The sequence below is a fragment of the Denticeps clupeoides genome, unplaced genomic scaffold (genome assembly GCF_900700375.1).
Source record: "Denticeps clupeoides unplaced genomic scaffold, fDenClu1.1, whole genome shotgun sequence".
NCBI classification, from domain to species: domain Eukaryota; kingdom Metazoa; phylum Chordata; class Actinopteri; order Clupeiformes; family Denticipitidae; genus Denticeps; species Denticeps clupeoides.
In genome coordinates this window covers 1-22,550 of record NW_021629803.1, presented here as the reverse complement: position 1 = coordinate 22,550, position 22,550 = coordinate 1, and the positions used below count along the sequence as shown (strand labels likewise).

Genomic DNA, 22,550 nt, shown 5'->3' with positions numbered 1-22,550 from the left:
TATCGGTGGTTAAGCAGGGTGATCATGAGACTAAATCGATAACGCTTAACCTACCACAGGCATCTGAAAATGTACAGACATCACCCACAGAAGCAACGACCGTTGATGACGACGCTACGGTTAAAGAGGTTTTACAAAATGTACCGCAGAGAAGTAAAAGGAATGTCCGGTATATATTAGAAAAAATGATGAAATCACAGGGGGTTGCTGCATGGGGTAAAGATGGCGAATTTGTTTTCAACGGTACGATCATTCCAGGATCTCACATTTTCGATTTGGTTAAGAACGTTACCACGTCTCAATCTATGAATCCTCATAGGAGACCCGAGGGGTGGCGTGAATTCCTGAGTGCTATAGCAATGTTGAACATACCTCTTTCTACGGTTCCAAACAGACGTGTTAAAGATGAGGTCAATTCATTTAAAAACATTAACAAGACTTTTACCACCCGTGATGATGATGGTGATTCAGAACCACCCGTGTTTTCATCGCCACGTTTAGATACAAGCGCATGGTTACATTTTTAAAAAGTGTATACAGTCTTGTTTAAAACGTGTTTGAACATGCGATGACAATAAACAAACTTGATGATACATATATTTGTTTTTCGACTCATTTATTTAGAATAAGATTTTTTCATAAACACCTCACCAGATTGTATACATTGAGAGTTTTTAAACATATCACAATTATAGACATGCGGGTGTAGTTTTTTCACAAATAGCGAGACCTTTTTATCATTTTTAGTCAAGTCATTGGAATATTTAGATAAAACATCTTCATAGCTCAAACCCTTTGACATGTGGTAGAGAAAGAATACACAGTGTTCGCCGCACGTAACCGATGATAAATCCTGAACCTGTTTATTTGAAAATTGTACATTGTAACATGTAGTTTTTAGAAATTTATAAACGGTTGACGGAAACATCTTGCTGTCTGGTCTGTTTCCAAAACTGTCAAAAAAACAACCGACGCGGTCTTCAGTTATGTACACAGCTAACCAGTGTTCACCCGGTTGGTCCGAACTGTGTGTGTTAATTATCACAGATGCTGGTAATGTTGCCACAGGTCTTTTGGGTAATTGGTCGGACGGCAGTACGCCTAAAAAACACGTGTTTGTGGAGATTTTGTCCATAATATTTAATAGTTGTACGGTGTTCATTAATTCAGTAGTGGTCCACAAGAATCTGCCTGCGATTGGACACTTCAATCATGCTATCAAATATAGCGTAAACTATTAAATTGATAGTGTTTCGAAGCGGTTGTCTAAAACGCATTTCCAATCTGATGTTCCCTGATCTAATTAACGACATGTGTTGGCTGCATTCTTCGTCCGGCGTGAGGTTAAAAGCGTAGAGTGTGTAACCGTTCAAGAAATCCTCTCTGTCGATAGACAACGCCCGATTTTTTAGATGTCTGCCGGTTGATAACGCCAACTGATAAAACTCTCTTATAGCAGAACCTTCTATGTACTGTGGTTGAAACGGCTTGGCAGGGAATTGCTGTCCGTCCACATACACTGCTAGGAATTCTAAATCATAATGTTTGAATGCAAAAGGGTTTTTAGCATAAGATCCTGAAAATGCGTCATTATCAACCATCCCAATCACAATGGCTTTTGGTAGTGTCCCCAAAAACAGGTTTTCCTGATTAGCGACGCGTGTTCCGGCGGGCACTGAGAAATTTTTTAAGTATACCCTGTCGATAGGGTATTTAGCTGTTGCTGTGAGTAATGCCTGCGCGTGTCCCAACCTGACAGCGGGTGACACTGAAACCTTTTTAACAAACATGGACGCTGCCAGTATGTTAATTTTATAACCCAAATTGTCACTGCGCATTAAGCAAAATTCATCTTTAGCACGTGTTAATCGAATTTTTATATCAACGCCGTTCAACATGAGTTTTTCTTGAAAAAAGATATCGCTGTGTATGGGAGATAATAATTCAACAACGCTACTAGCATTAGTGAATGCGGCCCTCTTGTTCAACCCCCGGTTTGCTCCAGCCGGATCCGCAGTATCCATATGACCCGCAGTATCCTTGTAAAATAGGCCCGCTGAGAAAAGCGTTTCTAACGCATGACGGTCATAATTTATCAAACATTCAACAATACTTCTGTACGGGTAAGTATTTGAACTCTGTGAGATCAGCCGATCCCCCAGGGATACGTCGACCTGTGAAAATATTGTAGCTCCGGGGTAATTAACCAAGCCGACTGGTGCCCCCTCATCTACATCGGTGCCGTCCGGTTTAGTGATCTTGAGTCTTGTGTATAAAAGTGTATTGTTTAAATCAATATAGTCTTCACCGTTTCCAGCTATGAAAAACTCCAGGGGTGCCGAGTCAGTCAGTGCCGAGATAGGCGGCACTTCGATGTATGTACTTTTTTCTATAGACAACTGCGTCATGGGGACTGTAAACAAATCCAACTCTGACTTTACGCATTCATCGGACATCCCGTGTATTAACGCCATGACTAAAAGATGTTTTTTAAATTTCTTTTAGTCCGATACTCATGCATGCGTTGTTTACCCCTCGAGTTTCTTTTAGACACTGAGTTTTGTTTCTTCTTTACATTGCTTTTCTTGCCATGTGTGATTCGTTTTACACCCGGCGGTTTGTGTTCATATCGCCTGTTCATTACCATCATACCTGAACCATCTTGTCCAACATCATTTTGTCTAGGTCTCATGACATTCGTTACTACATCGGTAACAATGTTCTTTGCCGCCGATTTTAGATGGGGTTTTGCTATAGCGAAACCTTTTTTCAATAGCGGTAGTGCCATTCGGAAAAGACCTCGGAAAATACCGCCAAGCCCTGCGCCGTACATGGAAGGGGCGCCATAAAAACCTGGAATCCCACCCCCAGCTTGGTTTTGATAATACGTCACATAACGATGAGGGTCTATCGTGTACGGATTAAAAGCCTTCATAGTTTCTCAAATTCTTTGAGATTGCTTCGTGGGTCTGAAGTGTAGTTTTGTAACCACCTTGCCGTACTTAAATGGTATGACACAATTCTGATCTGATTTCACTTCTACAGCTATATCGCTGATGTGTGATTTCGAAACACGTACGTAGTGCGCTCTGTCATACTTGACTGTGACAAACTCTTTGTTTTTCCCGGTTATATGTACACATCGTAGAAGGGGTACAAAATAGTCACCCACCGCCTGATATTCTATAAAGTCTGTATAGACAAAAAGGCTATATTCGCCACCATACAGGTCGGCCGGATATGATGCATATGCTCGACTCAACGGATCCACAGTAATGCTTGCGTCAAAAAATTCGTTATTCTTAAATCCTAAAATAATCCTAAGCTTGCCTGATATCGCTATGGTGACAGGTTTGTTCGAATAGACATAAACCTTATTAATAAGGTCATCATAACCAAATGTAACGCCGTGTACCCTGGTATAGCCGCTTATCTCTTTGACTATGTCTGTAATGCTTGTGTAATAACCTACGCGTATTGTAACATCCAATCTCTCCCCTGTTATATTATTAGTCAAAAAGATGATTTTGTCATCCTCTCCAAAAGTCGGCCATGATCGCGGGTACTGGAATTCAATCAGCGCTACTTCCCAATCGCCCTTTAAAATAATAGGTTTCGCGAGTTTGGTCCTATACTTTGATATGGTATTATCAGGATATACGCTCTGTGAGGCATTACACGGCAGGGTTACATAAAAGCCTTCGTCCCCCATGGCGTTGTTTTATCGTGAATGAAAGACTGATTCTGGAACAAACTATTTAAACATCTACTACGTCTTTTTCATCAACCCAAGAGTTAAATTTTTCAGGCCACCCCAACCACTTCACAAAGACCATGCGTCTTTTCCCCATGTTCTTCCTTTCCAAAATTTTCTCAACTTTAAACGGTTTATTACTGATTAGTCTGATCTTTTGCAATTCTTCTTCATAAAAGGTACCGTCTATTATATCGCCGTCATAATCTACCAATTTGTAGACCGGTGGATTACGCGGGATACATGCTGATATAGTAAAGAATTCATCTGTGAAGTTTTGTTCATATCCTTTTGTGAATGCACCTCTTGCTTTAGAAATTCTTACAACGTCGCCTGTTTTGTAATTGAACGTAACATTTTTCTGCTTCGCATCGTTCACACCGTACAATGACTGAAACACTCGTGCTTCATTTGTAGAGCAGACCTGTGCAGGTTTCATTTTAATGCTACGATGGTAGCTTGCATTGTATGATTTTATTAAATCAGGAAGTACGTCTATATACCTTTTAGAATTGACCGATGTCAGATATCGCCACATTCTACCCTTAATAGTCCTGTTAAAACGTTCGATAACGCTTGCCTTTAATTCGCTACCTGTGGCAAAATGGGTGATGCTGTGTTTTCTCATTAGATTTTGAAATCCTTTGTTGAAAAACTCCTTTCCTCGATCGGTCTGTAATTTTTGAGGTACTCGTCCTTCCTTTAGAATAGTTTCAAATGCTCTAGTCACCTCAGCTCCGGTCTTGTTTTTTAAAATACGACCCCACGCATGTTTACTAAAAACATCTATACACGTTAACATGAATTTATAACCATCGTTTTCCTTTGAATACATAGACATGTCAACAAGATCTGCTTGGAATTGTTTGTCTATACCATACACCACGACTCTATTCCGCTTGTATTTTAAACGCGCTGGTTTGTGTAACGTGTATGCATCCTCCCCTGATAACCAGTCAGAAACCGTCTTATTAGACAACCTGACCCCTGTATTTTTAAACACGGCATCTTTTAACCTTGTTTTACCACCGAAGGAGCCCTCGCTGTCTGGCGTATAGTAGTATTTTTTTAAAAGGTCAGTCATGATGGTTGCTTCGTGAAATAATGACACATTCTATTTTGGCCACACATTATTTATTTTCAAATTATGCGTTGTCGAGGTAATGTAAAAATTTCACACATACGTCTAAATCACTCTCAATAAGGTATAAACATTCATCATGACATTTTCAGATTTAACAAATCTTTTGACAGACTGAAACCCATGTTTACAGAACAGTCTTCTCACCCCAGCTCTTTAGCGCTTCATAAATTACATCAGCACTTTGTGAGTCAGCAAGTCTCTCAGTCATCTGATCCAGCCTCTGGAAAAAGAAAGGTTCATCTTCTAATTCGTAGGCCAGCGCCCCCACAGCACCGTTGATTTTCTGAGGATGTACGTAGAGGCCGCACGCTGTTAGAACGTTTGTGATGAGGTGGTGCGTCTCAGGCTGGAAAAGTCTCTGCTTTATCTTGTCCATGTTGGTAATGTAGAAATATCCCTCCGGCTCATAGAGACACGGGTGTTGGGTCTGACTCGGATGGTCCACCATGCATCCATAACAGGTTTCCCGCAGCAGTCGTACGATAATGTTTTGAAGGATTCTGCACACGCAAAACTTTATGGTTTTAAAAGCTTTTAGTGTGGAACTAGTCAATTCGTCGCCATCCCATGGGTTTGAGACATCGCCCACATGTGTCGCAGCCGGTGGTGGCTTCTCATCAGAGGTTTGCAACGACGGGTTGTCTACCAATGGTCCAGGCATGTATGTCAAATTCTGCAACCCCAGACTGTCACCCAGTTTGTCGATCCAACAACAGTCTTCAACAGCATCAGATGCACCATTCAGTCTAACAGCCATGACTTGACAGAACCTGTGATCACCCAGATTGTGTTAGGGGTCTGAGGTCCTGTTCTGCTTTTTAATGGTTAGCCGGTGTGGGGGGTGGTTCAGGGTGTGACGTGGCATTGTCACACTCCGCCTCCCCATGAAAAAGACACACCCTGATTTCGTTGTATCCGGCCAAAATCTCGCTCCATTTAAACAATCTGTCAATCTTCTTGAAGACGTTGTGGAGTATGGCCACATCACACCACGGGTACATCACTTTCACATCCTTTGGCGATCCATACACACGGCGTTCACAGTCAGGCACCACACGACTGACATTCTTACCACTACACACGTAAATGTAAGACTCTGATTTCTGCTCTTGACATCCACCACACATGTAGTAGTGGTTTTGATCCGTAGCACCGGTCCACGATATGTAGAAAGGCCCCGTATTTACATCTTCAATCTTTTTCCACCCATTATTCTTGAACAAACACCAGTCTTCAGCATAAAACGACACACACAATTGGTCGTCCGGTGTATACTCCTGGTCCGTGTCCACCGAGTACAGTCTCACATGACGCTCCTTCTTGTCAAAAATATAACCGCCGACACGTCCATCGGATAACATCCATTCGTATTCTTCACAGCCACCAGGGTTCTGAAGAAAACTCACCAAGGATCGTGGCCTTCTCCTTTTTGGCGCAAATGGTGTATCACAAACTATCCTGTTTGTAACAGGCGTAGGCGTAATACGTCTCTTCATAGCTGCACCAAGTGGGCTCCCCATTGTAACAGAATCTGTTGTACTCTGTTCAGAGACATCCTACGCCTCTTTTATTACCCTATGCAACCGTGGTAAACACACACACACACACACAACACATTAGCCATATGTATGGGTTGGGTTAGAGAAGGGTCAGGGAGAAGGGAAGGAGGTCATAAATTACGCGCAGGGTCCGATGGAGAAGGCAGAAAAGGGAGAAGGCCATAAATTACGCGCACTGTGTCCAGTGTCCAGTGGAGAAGGGGAGAATGTAGAAGGGTAGATGGTCATAAATCACGCGCTTTTTCCTCATACAGATATGCCATCAATCATTTTTGACATAAAGTATATAATTATTACTACTGATATGCCACACAAAAACTAATTGTAACACTGTTTTATGAACAAACCGTTCTCCAAAGGTGTCTCATCTTTGGTTTGCCGCACAAAAACGTTAACAAACTATAATTTCTATTTAACGAACCTCACACAGACTTCTGTTTATCAAACTGATATATTTATGAACATGAAAAAACTTTTCAACATTCTTTTTAATCATGTTTTTCCACTATGGATTATGTAATGATAATATTGAAAAATATACCTACACACTTTCTAACCACTTTTTAATATAGTTCATATCAGACATATATATATTTTAGACATGATTTTTCATATTATTATCAAGTAACTTCAAATAAATTTCTCATGTTAACAATTTCATATTTTCTGAAATCGTATCAAGGGGTGTGATTTTTAGGGAGGGGGCTTGCAACTTTAGGGCTATAATAACAAAGAATTTAAAGTTTCATTTATTTGTATATTTTTTTCTACAGTATATTTGTATTTTTTTTTTATCCTTCTGATGCTGAAGTGCTTCATTGTTTGTAGATTTTCTATCTGTATGATTGATTCTCGCTGGTCATATTATTAGGTAGACCTCGTTAGTACTCGGGTGGACCACCTTATGCCTTTAGAACCACCTTATTCTTCATGGCATAGCCTCAAAAAAGGGGTGGAAATATTCCTCAGATATATTGGTCCATAGAGACATGATAGCATCATGTAGCTGCGGCAGATTTGTCTGCTGGCTGTCTATGATATCCAAAGCCAATATCCGAAGGTGTTCTGTTTGGATCGAGACCTGGTGAATGTAGAGTATAGCGAACTCAATGTCCTGTTCAAGTAACTAGTCTGAGATGGTTTGAGCTTTGTGACTTGGTGTATTATGCTGTATTTAAGTAGCCATCAAAAAGGGGATACACTGTGGTAATAAGGGGATGGACATGTCAGCAGCAATACTAATTTATGTGTACATCTATGGTATTTATCAGACAGCCTTATCCAGAGTGACTTACAATCGGTAGTTACATGGACAGTCCCCCTGAGAGACCAACACCAGCCTGAACCACTAGATCCAGGGTCGGATGCATCCATGCTTACATGTTGATTACACCACATTTTGACCCTACCAGCTGAATGTTAAATAGTTTTGATAATTCTCCAATCTTCAGTTTTCTAGTTAATAATGTAGAATAAAAAAAATAATAATAATAAAATAAAAAATTTAAATATACTTTTTGGCATTTACTGTCAGTGTTACTCTTCCACAAATAACTTAAAAATACTAAAGATCCTTCAATACAAATCAGATATTTTAAACTTGATGTGACAATGACAAAATGCACTTTAAACCTTGCCACCACATATCTTTTTAAACACAACACAATATATGTTTTAATGCAACCCAGCAACATTACTTCATGGCCATTTACAAGAACCCTCTAAGGTGTCAGTGCTGAAGAGGTGGAAATATTTTGCTTTTGGGGTGTTTTTCTACTAAGGGCACAGGACAGCTTCACCGACGGGAAAATGGACGGAGCCATGTATCGTAAAATCCTGAGCGACAACCTCCTTCCCCCTGCGGGGAAATTGACAATGGGTCATGGATGGTGTGCTGACGCTGACTTCAATTCTCCTTGAATACCCTGAATAGCACATAGTAAACATCAAATCATGATGTAAAGTCCTCTTTTATCGTGTGAATGGCTTATCCACAACCTTATCAGAGCTTTCTATCTGTGCTGGACTGAAAGAGGCATCTGATTTAATAATTTTCAATGGCTGTTAACAGCATTTAGATATTATTTCATTCATTTTAGGGTCGTCCACCTATTCTTTTTCAGATGAGAGACCTCTGTCTGGCAAGGACTTAGAAGTGCATTTTGTTTGACTTATTTCTCCTTTTAATATTATACATTGTGGTGATATTGTGGATTGGTAAATACATTTATTTACGAGTTTATATTTTGCTGAATGTTTTTTGCATTGTAGGAATTAGTTTTGGATAAAAGTATTTGATTACGGTTATTTTATCAGCATTAAGCAGACTGAAGAATCCCCTTTTTTCACTGTTTTATGTAGTTTCTGACCCATAACCACAAATCAATTCCCTTCAGTTTCAATCAGGTTATGGATTTTTTACTGGTTATGTTTATTATTGTGATTGCATATAGTTTTTATGTATTCAGTATAATACAATTTGTACTCGTTTAAATTGGTTTTAAGTGGGGTTAAACAGTGCTGTCAAATACAGCCTGGCCTTTCCTTTTACATGTAGGTTAACACAAACAGCTCATCTAGACGTGGTGAAAACAATTTTCTGAACTCCAAACCAGTCATTAGAATGGGGGTAAAAGAATATTTAAGTGGTTCTGGACGAGACACGATTGCAGTTTTCGAAACTGGTGATCTACTGTCATGCACAACCATATGTAGGGTTTACCAGGTCTGAAAAAGAGAAAAGATCCGGTTAGCAACAGTTGTGTAGACAAAAAGCCTTGTTGATGTCACAGGATAAAGGGCAGACTCAAAATGTCAGAACAACCAATGTATGAGGACAGTGTCGGGGAGTGACGGAATGCATGTACCGTTTAAATGAGAGATAATCAGAATACAGTTACTTTGTTAAAATAAATGTATACACGGCTGTCTGATCTGCGCTGCCACCAGGACGACCATCTGCCCGTTCCAGAGCAAGCACAAGTGTGCGTAATATAGCGCGTAACAGTGCCAAACGTTACCACAAAACATTCCATTTTCTCCAAGTACAGTATGAGTGCGAGGAATTTTTATAATAATTTTTATAATAATTATCTCGGTATTGTTCACTGATAAGACTTGTAACCTCATTATTTAGTAAACTTAGTGTTTTTTTTGTTTGTTTGTTTTTTTTTTGTTTTTGCAAGCATTAGAAAAGCAGCACCTCATATGTTTATGCCAATTGTTAGCCAATTATTGGATTTTTGGGGGGGATTTAAGTTTTTCAACCAAACAGTTCAGCACTGACACCTTAGAGGGTTCTTGTAAATGGCCATGAAGTAATGTTGCTGGGTTGCATTAAAACATATATTGTGTTGTGTTTAAAAAGATATGTGGTGGCAAGGTTTAAAGTGCATTTTGTCATTGTCACATCAAGTTTAAAATATCTGATTTGTATTGAAGGATCTTTAGTATTTTTAAGTTATTTGTGGAAGAGTAACACTGACAGTAAATGCCAAAAAGTATATTTAAATTTTTTATTTTATTATTATTATTTTTTTATTCTACATTATTAACTAGAAAACTGAAGATTGGAGAATTATCAAAACTATTTAACATTCAGCTGGTAGGGTCAAAATGTGGTGTAATCAACATGTAAGCATGGATGCATCCGACCCTGGATCTAGTGGTTCAGGCTGGTGTTGGTCTCTCAGGGGGACTGTCCATGTAACTACCGATTGTAAGTCACTCTGGATAAGGCTGTCTGATAAATACCATAGATGTACACATAAATTAGTATTGCTGCTGACATGTCCATCCCCTTATTACCACAGTGTATCCCCTTTTTGATGGCTACTTAAATACAGCATAATACACCAAGTCACAAAGCTCAAACCATCTCAGACTAGTTACTTGAACAGGACATTGAGTTCGCTATACTCTACATTCACCAGGTCTCGATCCAAACAGAACACCTTCGGATATTGGCTTTGGATATCATAGACAGCCAGCAGACAAATCTGCCGCAGCTACATGATGCTATCATGTCTCTATGGACCAATATATCTGAGGAATATTTCCACCCCTTTTTTGAGGCTATGCCATGAAGAATAAGGTGGTTCTAAAGGCATAAGGTGGTCCACCCGAGTACTAACGAGGTCTACCTAATAATATGACCAGCGAGAATCAATCATACAGATAGAAAATCTACAAACAATGAAGCACTTCAGCATCAGAAGGATAAAAAAAAAATACAAATATACTGTAGAAAAAATATACAAATAAATGAAACTTTAAATTCTTTGTTATTATAGCCCTAAAGTTGCAAGCCCCCTCCCTAAAAATCACACCCCTTGATACGATTTCAGAAAATATGAAATTGTTAACATGAGAAATTTATTTGAAGTTACTTGATAATAATATGAAAAATCATGTCTAAAATATATATATGTCTGATGTGAACTATATTAAAAAGTGGTTAGAAAGTGTGTAGGTATATTTTTCAATATTATCATTACATAATCCATAGTGGAAAAACATGATTAAAAAGAATGTTGAAAAGTTTTTTCATGTTCATAAATATATCAGTTTGATAAACAGAAGTCTGTGTGAGGTTCGTTAAATAGAAATTATAGTTTGTTAACGTTTTTGTGCGGCAAACCAAAGATGAGACACCTTTGGAGAACGGTTTGTTCATAAAACAGTGTTACAATTAGTTTTTGTGTGGCATATCATCTGAAAACCATAGATGAGACACCTTTGGAGAAAGGTTTGTTCATAAATCAGCATTATGATTAGTTTTATTTTAGCAAGGAAAAGAAAAAGTCTGTTTGTGTGTGTGTGTGAACAGGTTATGTCCTGTGTCAATGGTGTGATGCTTCCTACATACCATTATCTGATGTATCTTTTGGAAAATGACTGATGGGATAACATATTCAGTAAGTATATTAACAGTGTTTGCGTTGTATTAAAATTAGTATTGTGTTTAGTATGTGTTTAACACTGAAACAATAGGTTGAGTAAATCCTTGAGTGAAAAACAAGGTTTCTGTTTTAAAAGATAGTCTAAGGGTGTGTGAACTGTGGGTCTGTGTCATTGATGTGAGGGGTCGTAAACCATCAACAATGGTCATTTTTGCAAACATCAGTTTCAAGCGAGCACTAAATAGTAGTTGGTTATCTGCTGGGTGGTGAAGACCTTGTTACTGCAAATGAGGAGCGGTCACAAGCTGGGATAGTTTCAGAGGAAATTAACATTGTTAATAAATGTAGGATTATATTTCTGAAAAGAATCTTGAAAAAAAAATACAACATTTTCATGTTCATAAATATATCAGTTTGATAAAAGTCCTACTGCACCTTAAAACCTTTTCGTAGAAAAACAGAAGGTGTTAAAAACATTATGTAATTCATTGTTTGTTTATTCATTATCAATCAGTGTATGGTTCAACTAAAGAAAAATTATAGTTTATTAACGTTTTGTGTGTCATATCATCTGAAAACCATAGATGAAATACCTCAGGCTTGTTCATAAATCAGCATTATGATTAGTTTTATTTTAGCAAGGAAAAGAAAAAGTCTGTTTGTGTATGTGTGTGTGTGTGTGTACAGGTTATGTCCTGTGTCAATGGTGTGATGCTTCCTACATACCATTATGTGATGTATCTTTTGGAAAATGACTGATGGTTGAGTTAAAACCTTGAGTGAAAAACAAGGTTTCTGTTTTAAAAGATAGTCTAAGGGTGTGTGAACTGTGGGTCTGTGTCATTGATGTGAGGGGTCGTAAACAATCAACAATGGTCATTTTTGCAAACATCAGTTTCAAGCGAGCACTAAATAGTAGTTGGTTATCTGCTGGGTGGTGAAGACCTTGTTACTGCAAATGAGGAGCGGTCACAAGCTGGGATAGTTTCAGAGGAAATTAACATTGTTAATAAATGTAGGATTTTATTTCTGAAAAGAATCTTGAAAAAAAAATACAACATTTTCATGTTCATAAATATATCAGTTTGATAAAAGTCCTACTGCACCTTAAAACCTTTTCGTAGAAAAACAGAAGGTGTTAAAAACATTATGTAATTCATTGTTTGTTTATTCATTATCAATCAGTGTATGGTTCAACTAAAGAAAAATTATAGTTTATTAACGTTTTGTGTGTCATATCATCTGAAAACCATAGATGAAATACCTCAGGCATGTTCATAAATCAGCATTATGATTAGTTTTATTTTAGCAAGGAAAAGAAAAAGTCTGTTTGTGTATGTGTGTGTGTGTGTACAGGTTATGTCCTGTGTCAATGGTGTGATGCTTCCTACATACCATTATGTGATGTATCTTTTGGAAAATGACTGATGGTTGAGTTAAAACCTTGAGTGAAAAACAAGGTTTCTGTTTTAAAAGATAGTCTAAGGGTGTGTGAACTGTGGGTCTGTGTCATTGATGTGAGGGGTCGTAAACCACCAACAATGGTCATTTTTGCAAACATCAGTTTCAAGCGAGCACTAAATAGTAGTTGGTTATCTGCTGGGTGGTGAAGATCTTGTTACTGCCAATGAGGAGCGGTCACAAGCTGGGATAGTTTCAGAGGAAATTAACATTGTTAATAATGTAGGATTTTATTTTCTGAAAAGAATCTTGAAAAAAAAAAATGTTCATGATCATAAATATATCAGTTTGATAAACAAAAGCCTGTGTATGGTTCAACTAAATAAAAATTATAGTTTATTAACGTTTTGTGTGTCATATCATCTGAAAACCATAAATGAAATACCTCTGGCTTGTTCATAAACAGCGTGACGATTAGTTTTTATTTTAGCAAGGAAAAGAAAAAGTCTGTTTTCTGTATGTGTGTGTGTGTGTGTGTGTGTGTGTGTTGTGTGTCAATCATACAAATAGTAAATCTATGAACAGTGAAGCCCTTCAGCATCAGAAGGTTTAAAAAAATACAAATATACTGTAGAAAAAAATAACTGAAACTTTAAATTCTTGATATTATAGCCCTAAAAGTCGCAACCCCCCTCTCTAAAAATCAGACCCCTTGATACGATTTTAGAAAATATGAAATTGTTAACATAAGAAATTTATTTAGAAATTTTGAGAAAGTTACTTGATAATAAAATTAAAAATCGTGTCTAAAATATATATATGTCTGATGTGAACTACAACAACTACAAAAAGTGGTTAGAAGTGTGTAGGTATATTTTTCAATATTATCATTACATAATCCAAAGTGGAAAAAAAAAAAAAAAAATATGATTAAAAAGAATAGTGGTTTTAAAGTAGGATTTGAGAAGTTTATTCATGTTCATAAATAAATCAGTTTGATAAACAGAAGTCTGTGTGTGGTTCAATTAAATAGAAATTATAGTTTGTTAACGTTTCTGTGAGAAAGGTTTGTTCATAAAACAGTGTTATTAGTTTTATTTTAGCAAGAAAAAGAAAAAGTCTGTGTGTGTGTGTGTGTGTGTGCACGCGCGTGTGTGTGTGTGCGTGTCAGTGATGTGATGCCTCCTACATACCATTGTGTGATGTATCTTTTTGAAAAAAACGACTGAAAACAACTTGTAAACAAGTGATAAGGAAACATGTTTTAAAAGTTAGTCTAAGTGTATATGACATCTGTAAAGCGACACAAGGGAGAGAGCAATAGAGTGGGGCCAGAAGGTGCTGTGATGCTTCCTACATACAAAATGGGATTCTACCATATTCAGTCAGTATATGAATAGCGTATGCGTTTGTATTTTTAAAATAAGTTTGTGTAAGTATTGTGTTTAAACGTGTTAAACACTGAAACAGTAGTTGAGTAAAACCATACACTTAAAAATAAGGTTTCTGTTTTAAAAGTAGCGGTATACCGGTTTATGACCTCTCCCACAACAGCCAGTTTGTAAACAAGTGATAAGACATCTGTTTTTTTTTAAAAGCCTGTCTAAGTGTTTATGTAAGAATGGACATCGCGGGAGCATGCTTTGTCTTGCATAACAGATGTCTGGAGGGGGAAGGAAGGAAGGAGGTCATAAATTACGCGCAGGGTGTCCGGTGGAGAAGGGGAGAAGGGAAGGAGGTCATAAATTACGCGCACGGTGTCCGGTGGAGAAGGCTTGAATGTAGAAGGGTAGATGGTCATAAATCACGCGCTTTTTCCTCATACAGATATGCCATCAATCATTTTTGACATAAAGTATATTATTATAACTACTTACATGCATTCCGTCACTCCCCAACACTGTCCACATACATTGGTTGTTCTGACATTTTGAGTCTGCCCTTTATCCTGTGACATCAACAAGGCTTTTTGTCTACACAACTGTTGCTAACCGGATCTTTTCTCTTTTTCAGACCTGGTAAACCCTACATATGGTTGTGCATGACAGTAGATCACCAGTTTCTAAAAACTCCAACTGTGTCTCGTCCAAAACAACTTAAATATTCTTTTACCCAAATTCTAATGACCGGTTTGGACTTCAGAAAATTGTTTTCACCACGTCTAGATGCCTAAATGCAAATCTGATATAATCTGGATCTCAGAAGCTAATAAGGCTTGGGCCTGGTTAGTACTTGGATGGGAGACCTCCTGGGAATACCAGGTGCTGTAAGCTTTAACTGTTGAAAAACTTTTTAAAATGAAGTTTTTTTGCATCGCTTTGTTAGTTTTTTTCTAAAGTAAGTTAAGAGGTATTTTCACTCTGTGATATGTTTTCAAGCCTAGGTTTTTTAAAGTCCAAGATTTTCAAGCAGAGATTGCTTACGGCCATACCAGCCCAAGAACGCCCGGTCTCGTCTGATCTCGAAAGCTAAGAAGGCTTGGGCCTGGTTACTACTTGGATGGGAGACCTCCTGGGAATGCCAGGTGCTGTAAGCTTTAACTGTTGAAAAACTTTTTAAAATGAAGTTTTTTGCATCGCTTTGTTAGTTTTTTTCTAAAGTAAGTTAAGAGGTATTTTCACTCTGTGAAATGTTTTCAAGCCTAGGTTGTTTAAAGTCCAAGTTTTTCAAGCAGAGATTGCTTACGGCCGTACCAGCCCAAGTACGCCCGGTCTCGTCTGATCTCGGAAGCTAAGAAGGCTTGGGCCTGGTTAGTACTTGGATATGAGACCTCCTGGGAATGCCAGGTGCTGTAAGCTTTAACTGTTGAAAAACTTTTTAAAATGAAGTTTTTTTGCATCGCTTTGTTAGTTTTTTTCTAAAGTAAGTTAAGAGGTATTTTCACTCTGTGATATGTTTTCAAGCTTAGGTTGTTAAAAGTCCAAGATTTTCAAGCAGAGATTGCTTACAGCCATACCAGCCCAAGAACGTCTGATCTCGGAAGCTAAGATGGCTTGGGCCTGGTTAGTACTTGGATGGGAGACCTCCTGGGAATGCCAGGTGTTGTAAGCTTAAACTGTTGAAAAACTTTTTAAAATGAAGTTTTTTTGCATCGCTTTGTTAGTTTTTTTCTCAAGTAAGTTAAGAGGTATTTTCACTCTGTGATATGTTTTCAAGCCTAGGTTGTTTAAAGTCCAAGATTTTCAAGAAGAGATTGCTTACGGCCATACCAGCCCAAGAACGCCCGGTCTCGTCTGATCTCGGAAGCTAAGAAGGCTTGGGCCTGGTTAGTACTTGGATGGGAGACCTTCTGGGAATGCCAGGTCCTTTAACTGTTGAAAAACTTTTTAAAATGAAGTTTTTTTGCATCGCTTTGTTAGTTTTTATCTAAAGTAAGTTAAGAGGTATTTTCACTCTGTGATATGTTTTCAAGCCTAGGTTGTTTAAAGTCCAAGATTTTCAAGCAGAGATTGCTTACGGCCATACCAGCCCAAGAACGCCCGGACTCGTCTGATCTCGGAAGCTAAGAAGGCTTGGGGCTGGTTAGTACTTGGATAAGAGACCTCCTGGGAATGCCAGGTGCTGTAAGCTTTAACTGTTGAAAAACTTTTTAAAATGAAGTTTTTTTGCATCGCTTTGTTAGTTTTTTTCTAAAGTAAGTTAAGAGGTATTTTCACTCTGTGATATGTTTTCAAGCTTAGGTTGTTTAAAGTCCAAGATTTTCAAGCAGAGATTGCTTACGGCCATACCAGCCCAAGAACGTCTGATCTCGGAAGCTAAGACGGCTTGGGCCTGGTTAGTACTTGGATGGGAGATATCCTGGGAATGCCAGGTGCTGTAAGCTTTAACTGTTGAAAAACTTTTTAAAATGAAGTTTTTTGCATCGCTTTGTTAGTTTTTTTCTCAAGTAAGTTAAGAGGTATTTTCACTCTGTGATATGTTTTCAAGCCTAGGTTGTTTAAAGTCCAAGATTTTCAAGCAGAGATTGCTTACGGCCATACCAGCCCAAGAACGCCCGGTCTCGTCTGATCTCGGAAGCTAAGAAGGCTTGGGCCTGGTTAGTACTTGGATGGGAGACCTTCTGGGAATGCCAGGTCCTTTAACTGTTGAAAATCTTTTTAAAATGAAGTTTTTTTGCATCGCTTTGTTAGTTTTTTTCTAAAGTAAGTTAAGAGGTATTTTCACTCTGTGATATGTTTTCAAGCCTAGGTTGTTTAAAGTCCAAGATTTTCAAGCAGACATTGCTTACGGCCATACCAGCCCAAGAACGCCCGGTCTCGTCTGATCTCGGAAGCTAAGAAGGCTTGGGCCTGGTTAGTACTTGGATGGGAGACCTCCTGGGAATATCAGGTGCTGTAAGCTTTAACTGTTGAAAAACTTTTTAAAATGAAGTTTTTTTGCATCGCTTTGTTAGTTTTTTTCTAAAGTAAGTTAAGAGGTATTTTCACTCTGTGAAATGTTTTCAAGCCTAGGTTGTTTAAAGTCCAAGTTTTTCAAGCAGAGATTGCTTACGGCCGTACCAGCCCAAGTACGCCCGGTCTCGTCTGATCTCGGAAGCTAAGAAGGCTTGGGCCTGGTTAGTACTTGGATGGGAGACCTCCTGGGAATACCAGGTGCTGTAAGCTTTAACTGTTGAAAAACTTTTTAAAATAAATTTTTTTTGCATCGCTTTGTTAGTTTTTTTCTAAAGTAAGTTAAGAGGTATTTTCACTCTGTGATATGTTTTCAAGCCTAGGTTGTTTAAAGTCCAAGATTTTCAAGCAGAGATTGCTTACGGCCATACCAGCCCAAGAACGCCCGGTCTCGTCTGATCTCGGAAGCTAAAAAGGCTTGGGCCTGGTTAGTACTTGGATGGGAGACCTCCTGGGAATGCCAGGTCCTTTAACTGTTGAAAAACTTTTAAATGAAGTTTTTTTGCATCGCTTTGTTAGTTTTTTTCTAAAGTAAGTTAAGATGTATTTTCACTCTGTGATATGTTTTCAAGCCTAGGTTGTTTAAAGTCCAAGATTTTCAAGCAGAGATTGCTTACGGCCATACCAGCCCAAGAACATCTGATCTCGGAAGCTAAGACGGCTTGGGCCTGGTTAGTACTTGGATGGGAGACCTCCTGGAATGCCAGGTGCTGTAAGCTTTAACTGTTGAAAAACTTTTTAAAATGAAGTTTTTTTGCATCGCTTTGTTAGTTTTTTTCTAAAGTAAGTTAAGAGGTATTTTCACTCTGTGATATGTTTTCAAGCCTAGGTTGTTTAAAGTCCAAGATTTTCAAGCAGAGATTGCTTACGGCCATACCAGCCCAAGAACGCCCGGTCTCGTCTGATCTCGGAAGCTAAGAAGGCTTGGGCCTGGTTAGTACTTGGATGAGAGACCTCCTGGGAATGCCAGGTGCTGTAAGCTTTAACTGTTGAATAACTTTTTAAAATGAAGTTTTTTTGCATCGCTTTGTTAGTTTTTTTCTAAAGTAAGTTAAGAGGTATTTTCACTCTGTGATATGTTTTCAAGCCTAGGTTGTTTAAAGTCCAAGATTTTCAAGCAGAGATTGCTTACGGCCATACCAGCCCAAGAACGCCCGGTCTCGTCTGATCTCGGAAGCTAAGAAGGCTTGGGCCTGGTTAGTACTTGGATGGGAGACCTTCTGGGAATGCCAGGTCCTTTAACTGTTGAAAATCTTTTTAAAATGAAGTTTTTTTGCATCGCTTTGTTAGTTTTTTTCTAAGTAAGTTAAGAGGTATTTTCACTCTGTGATATGTTTTCAAGCCTAGGTTGTTTAAAGTCCAAGATTTTCAAGCAGAGATTGCTTACGGCCATACCAGACCAAGAACGCCCGGTCTCGTCTGATCTCGGAAGCTAAGAAGGCTTGGGCCTGGTTAGTACTTGGATGGGAGACCTCCTGGGAATATCAGGTGCTGTAAGCTTTAACTGTTGAAAAACTTTTTAAAATGAAGTTTTTTTGCATCGCTTTGTTAGTTTTTTTCTAAAGTAATTTAAGAGGTATTTTCACTCTGTGATATGTTTTCAAGCCTAGGTTTTTTAAAGTCCAAGATTTTCAAGCAGAGATTGCTTACGGCCATACCAGCCCAAGAACGCCGGTCTCGTCTGATCTCGGAAGCTAAGAAGGCTTGGGCCTGGTTAGTACTTGGATGGGAGACCTCCTGGGAATGCCAGGTGCTGTAAGCTTTAACTGTTGAAAAACTTTTTAAAATGAAGTTTTTTGCATCGCTTTGTTAGTTTTTTTCTAAAGTAAGTTAAGAGGTATTTTCACTCTGTGAAATGTTTTCAAGCCTAGGTTGTTTAAAGTCCAAGTTTTTCAAGCAGAGATTGCTTACGGCCGTACCAGCCCAAGTACGCCCGGTCTCGTCTGATCTCGGAAGCTAAGAAGGCTTGGGCCTGGTTAGTACTTGGATGGGAGACCTCCTGGGAATACCAGGGGCTGTAAGCTTTAACTGTTGAAAAACTTTTTAAAATAAATTTTTTTGCATCGCTTTGTTAGTTTTTTTCTAAAGTAAGTTAAGAGGTATTTTCACTCTGTGATATGTTTTCAAGCCTAGGTTGTTTAAAGTCCAAGATTTTCAAGCAGAGATTGCTTACGGCCATACCAGCCCAAGAACGCCCGGTCTCGTCTGATCTCGGAAGCTAAAAAGGCTTGGGCCTGGTTAGTACTTGGATGGGAGACCTCCTGGGAATGCCAGGTCCTTTAACTGTTGAAAAACTTTTTAAAATGAAGTTTTTTTTGCATCGCTTTGTTAGTTTTTTCTAAAGTAAGTTAAGATGTATTTTCACTCTGTGATATGTTTTCAAGCCTAGGTTGTTTAAAGTCCAAGATTTTCAAGCAGAGATTGCTTACGGCCATACCAGCCCAAGAACGTCTGATCTCGGAAGCTAAGACGGCTTGGGCCTGGTTAGTACTTGGATGGGAGACCTCCTGGGAATGCCAGGTGCTGTAAGCTTTAACTGTTGAAAAACTTTTTAAAATGAAGTTTTTTTGCATCGCTTTGTTAGTTTTTTTCTAAAGTAAGTTAAGAGGTATTTTCACTCTGTGATATGTTTTCAAGCCTAGGTTGTTTAAAGTCCAAGATTTTCAAGCAGAGATTGCTTACGGCCATACCAGCCCAAGAACGCCCGGTCTCGTCTGATCTCGGAAGCTAAGAAGGCTTGGGCCTGGTTAGTACTTGGATGAGAGACCTCCTGGGAATGCCAGGTGCTGTAAGCTTTAACTGTTGAATAACTTTTTAAAATGAAGTTTTTTTGCATCGCTTTGTTAGTTTTTTTCTAAAGTAAGTTAAGAGGTATTTTCACTCTGTGATATGTTTTCAAGCCTAGGTTGTTTAAAGTCCAAGATTTTCAAGCAGAGATTGCTTACGGCCATACCAGCCCAAGAACGCCCGGTCTCGTCTGATCTCGGAAGCTAGAAGGCTTGGGCCTGGTTAGTACTTGGATGGGAGACCTTCTGGGAATGCCAGGTCCTTTAACTGTTGAAAATCTTTTTAAAATGAAGTTTTTTTGCATCGCTTTGTTAGTTTTTTTCTAAAGTAAGTTAAGAGGTATTTTTCACTCTGTGATATGTTTTCAAGCCTAGGTTGTTTTAAAGTCCAAGATTTTCAAGCAGAGATTGCTTACGGCCATACCAGACCAAGAACGCCCGGTCTCGTCTGATCTCGGAAGCTAAGAAGGCTTGGGCCTGGTTAGTACTTGGATGGGAGACCTCCTGGGAATAGCAGGTGCTGTAAGCTTTAACTGTTGAAAAACTTTTTAAAATGAAGTTTTTTTGCATCGCTTTGTTAGTTTTTTTCTAAAGTAATTTAAGAGGTATTTTCACTCTGTGATATGTTTTCAAGCCTAGGTTTTTTAAAGTCCAAGATTTTCAAGCAGAGATTGCTTACGGCCATACCAGCCCAAGAACGCCCGGTCTCGTCTGATCTCGGAAGCTAAGAAGGCTTGGGCCTGGTTAGTACTTGGATGGGAGACCTCCTGGGAATGCCAGGTGCTGTAAGCTTTAACTGTTGAAAAACTTTTTAAAATGAAGTTTTTTTGCATCGCTTTGTTAGTTTTTTTCTAAAGTAAGTTAAGAGGTATTTTCACTCTGTGAATGTTTCAAGCCTAGGTTGTTTAAAGTCCAAGTTTTTCAAGCAGAGATTGCTTACGGCCGTACCAGCCAAGTACGCCCGGTCTCGTCTGATCTCGGAAGCTAAGAAGGCTTGGGCCTGGTTAGTACTTGGATGGGAGACCTCCTGGGAATACCAGGTGCTGTAAGCTTTAAACTGTTGAAAAACTTTTTAAAATAAATTTTTTTGCATCGCTTTGTTAGTTTTTTCTAAAGTAAGTTAAGAGGTATTTTCACTCTGTGATATGTTTTCAAGCCTAGGTTGTTTAAAGTCCAAGATTTTCAAGCAGAGATTGCTTACGGCCATACCAGCCCAAGAACGCCCGGTCTCGTCTGATCTCGGAAGCTAAAAAGGCTTGGGCCTGGTTAGTACTTGGATGGGAGACCTCCTGGGAATGCCAGGTCCTTTAACTGTTGAAAAACTTTTTAAAATGAAGTTTTTTTGCATCGCTTTGTTAGTTTTTTTCTAAAGTAAGTTAAGATGTATTTTCACTCTGTGATATGTTTTCAAGCCTAGGTTGTTTAAAGTCCAAGATTTTCAAGCAGAGATTGCTTACGGCCATACCAGCCCAAGAACATCTGATCTCGGAAGCTAAGACGGCTTGGGCCTGGTTAGTACTTGGATGGGAGACCTCCTGGGAATGCCAGGTGCTGTAAGCTTTAACTGTTGAAAAACTTTTTAAAATGAAGTTTTTTTTGCATCGCTTTGTTAGTTTTTTCTAAAGTAAGTTAAGAGGTATTTTCACTCTGTGATAATGTTTTCAAGCCTAGGTTGTTTAAAGTCCAAGATTTTCAAGCAGAGATTGCTTCACGGCCATACCAGCCCAAGCAGCCCGGTCTCGTCTGATCTCGGAAGCTAAGAAGGCTTGGGCCTGGTTAGTACTTGGATGAGAGACCTCCTGGGAATGCCAGGTGCTGTAAGCTTTAACTGTTGAATAACTTTTTAAAAATGAAGTTTTTTTGCATCGCTTTGTTATGTTTTTCTAAAGTAAGTTAAGAGGTATTTTCACCTCTGTGATATGTTTTCAAGCCTAGGTTGTTTTAAAGTCCAAGATTTTCAAGCAGAGATTGCTTACGGCCATACCACCCAAGAACGCCCGGTCTCGTCTGATCTCGGAAGCTAAGAAGGCTTGGCCTGGTTAGTAATTGGATGGGAGACCTTCTGGGAATGCCAGGTCCCTTTAACTGTTGAAAATCTTTTTAAAAATGAAGTTTTTTTGCATCGCTTTGTTAGTTTTTTTCTAAAGTAAGTTAAGAGGTATTTTCCACTCTGTGATATGTTTTCAAGCCTAGGTTTGTTTAAAGTCCAAGATTTTCAAGCAGACATTGCCTTACGGCCATACCAGACCAAGAACGCCCGGTCTCGTCTGATCTCGGAAGCTAAGAAGGCTTGGGCCTGGTTAGTACTTGGATGGGAGACCTCCTGGGAATATCAGGTGCTGTAAGCTTTAACTGTTGAAAAACTTTTTAAAATGAAGTTTTTTTGCATCGCTTTGTTAGTTTTTTTCTAAAGTAATTTAGAGGTATTTTCACTCTGGTGATATGGTTTTCAAGCCTAGGTTTTTTAAAGTCCAAGATTTTCAAGCAGAGATTGCTTACGGCCATACCAACCCAAGAACGCCCGGTCTCTCGTCTGATCTCGGAGCTAAGAAGGCTTGGGCCTGGTTAGTACTTGGATGGGAGACCTCCTGGGAATGCCAGGTGCTGTAAGCTT

At 38.8% G+C, this 22,550-nt stretch overlaps 12 non-coding genes and 16 pseudogenes across 12 annotated transcripts; all 28 read left to right on the top strand.

The window, feature by feature from the left end:
- Positions 1-15,176: 15,176 nt before the first annotated feature.
- LOC114774410 (5S ribosomal RNA) lies at positions 15,177-15,295 on the top strand. Its single transcript, XR_003744820.1, has one exon. It is a non-coding gene; the product is annotated as a 5S ribosomal RNA (ribosomal RNA).
- A 143-nt stretch (positions 15,296-15,438) lies between these two features.
- Positions 15,439-15,557, top strand: LOC114774412 (uncharacterized; annotated as a pseudogene).
- Positions 15,558-15,701: 144 nt separating this feature from the next.
- On the top strand, positions 15,702-15,810 carry LOC114774426 (uncharacterized; annotated as a pseudogene).
- A 144-nt stretch (positions 15,811-15,954) lies between these two features.
- On the top strand, positions 15,955-16,073 carry LOC114774420 (uncharacterized; annotated as a pseudogene).
- Positions 16,074-16,210: 137 nt separating this feature from the next.
- On the top strand, positions 16,211-16,329 carry LOC114774416 (uncharacterized; annotated as a pseudogene).
- A 144-nt stretch (positions 16,330-16,473) lies between these two features.
- On the top strand, positions 16,474-16,582 carry LOC114774430 (uncharacterized; annotated as a pseudogene).
- A 143-nt stretch (positions 16,583-16,725) lies between these two features.
- Positions 16,726-16,844, top strand: LOC114774419 (uncharacterized; annotated as a pseudogene).
- A 137-nt stretch (positions 16,845-16,981) lies between these two features.
- Positions 16,982-17,100, top strand: LOC114774415 (5S ribosomal RNA). The gene has a single exon (XR_003744822.1). It is a non-coding gene; the product is annotated as a 5S ribosomal RNA (ribosomal RNA).
- A 144-nt stretch (positions 17,101-17,244) lies between these two features.
- Positions 17,245-17,363, top strand: LOC114774427 (5S ribosomal RNA). The gene has a single exon (XR_003744823.1). It is a non-coding gene; the product is annotated as a 5S ribosomal RNA (ribosomal RNA).
- Positions 17,364-17,507: 144 nt separating this feature from the next.
- Positions 17,508-17,626, top strand: LOC114774424 (uncharacterized; annotated as a pseudogene).
- A 135-nt stretch (positions 17,627-17,761) lies between these two features.
- Positions 17,762-17,869, top strand: LOC114774428 (uncharacterized; annotated as a pseudogene).
- A 144-nt stretch (positions 17,870-18,013) lies between these two features.
- On the top strand, positions 18,014-18,132 carry LOC114774405 (5S ribosomal RNA). Its single transcript, XR_003744815.1, has one exon. It is a non-coding gene; the product is annotated as a 5S ribosomal RNA (ribosomal RNA).
- A 144-nt stretch (positions 18,133-18,276) lies between these two features.
- Positions 18,277-18,395, top strand: LOC114774417 (uncharacterized; annotated as a pseudogene).
- Positions 18,396-18,531: 136 nt separating this feature from the next.
- Positions 18,532-18,650, top strand: LOC114774431 (5S ribosomal RNA). The gene has a single exon (XR_003744824.1). It is a non-coding gene; the product is annotated as a 5S ribosomal RNA (ribosomal RNA).
- Positions 18,651-18,794: 144 nt separating this feature from the next.
- LOC114774409 (5S ribosomal RNA) lies at positions 18,795-18,912 on the top strand. The gene has a single exon (XR_003744819.1). It is a non-coding gene; the product is annotated as a 5S ribosomal RNA (ribosomal RNA).
- A 143-nt stretch (positions 18,913-19,055) lies between these two features.
- LOC114774406 (5S ribosomal RNA) lies at positions 19,056-19,174 on the top strand. The gene has a single exon (XR_003744816.1). It is a non-coding gene; the product is annotated as a 5S ribosomal RNA (ribosomal RNA).
- Positions 19,175-19,317: 143 nt separating this feature from the next.
- LOC114774423 (uncharacterized) lies at positions 19,318-19,436 on the top strand (annotated as a pseudogene).
- A 137-nt stretch (positions 19,437-19,573) lies between these two features.
- LOC114774421 (uncharacterized) lies at positions 19,574-19,682 on the top strand (annotated as a pseudogene).
- A 144-nt stretch (positions 19,683-19,826) lies between these two features.
- Positions 19,827-19,945, top strand: LOC114774432 (5S ribosomal RNA). Its single transcript, XR_003744825.1, has one exon. It is a non-coding gene; the product is annotated as a 5S ribosomal RNA (ribosomal RNA).
- Positions 19,946-20,089: 144 nt separating this feature from the next.
- LOC114774429 (uncharacterized) lies at positions 20,090-20,207 on the top strand (annotated as a pseudogene).
- A 139-nt stretch (positions 20,208-20,346) lies between these two features.
- Positions 20,347-20,465, top strand: LOC114774407 (5S ribosomal RNA). The gene has a single exon (XR_003744817.1). It is a non-coding gene; the product is annotated as a 5S ribosomal RNA (ribosomal RNA).
- Positions 20,466-20,609: 144 nt separating this feature from the next.
- Positions 20,610-20,728, top strand: LOC114774404 (5S ribosomal RNA). Its single transcript, XR_003744814.1, has one exon. It is a non-coding gene; the product is annotated as a 5S ribosomal RNA (ribosomal RNA).
- Positions 20,729-20,870: 142 nt separating this feature from the next.
- LOC114774408 (5S ribosomal RNA) lies at positions 20,871-20,988 on the top strand. The gene has a single exon (XR_003744818.1). It is a non-coding gene; the product is annotated as a 5S ribosomal RNA (ribosomal RNA).
- Positions 20,989-21,131: 143 nt separating this feature from the next.
- LOC114774422 (uncharacterized) lies at positions 21,132-21,250 on the top strand (annotated as a pseudogene).
- A 137-nt stretch (positions 21,251-21,387) lies between these two features.
- On the top strand, positions 21,388-21,496 carry LOC114774413 (uncharacterized; annotated as a pseudogene).
- Positions 21,497-21,642: 146 nt separating this feature from the next.
- LOC114774425 (uncharacterized) lies at positions 21,643-21,760 on the top strand (annotated as a pseudogene).
- A 405-nt stretch (positions 21,761-22,165) lies between these two features.
- LOC114774411 (5S ribosomal RNA) lies at positions 22,166-22,284 on the top strand. The gene has a single exon (XR_003744821.1). It is a non-coding gene; the product is annotated as a 5S ribosomal RNA (ribosomal RNA).
- A 145-nt stretch (positions 22,285-22,429) lies between these two features.
- Positions 22,430-22,549, top strand: LOC114774414 (uncharacterized; annotated as a pseudogene).
- Position 22,550: the final 1 nt, after the last annotated feature.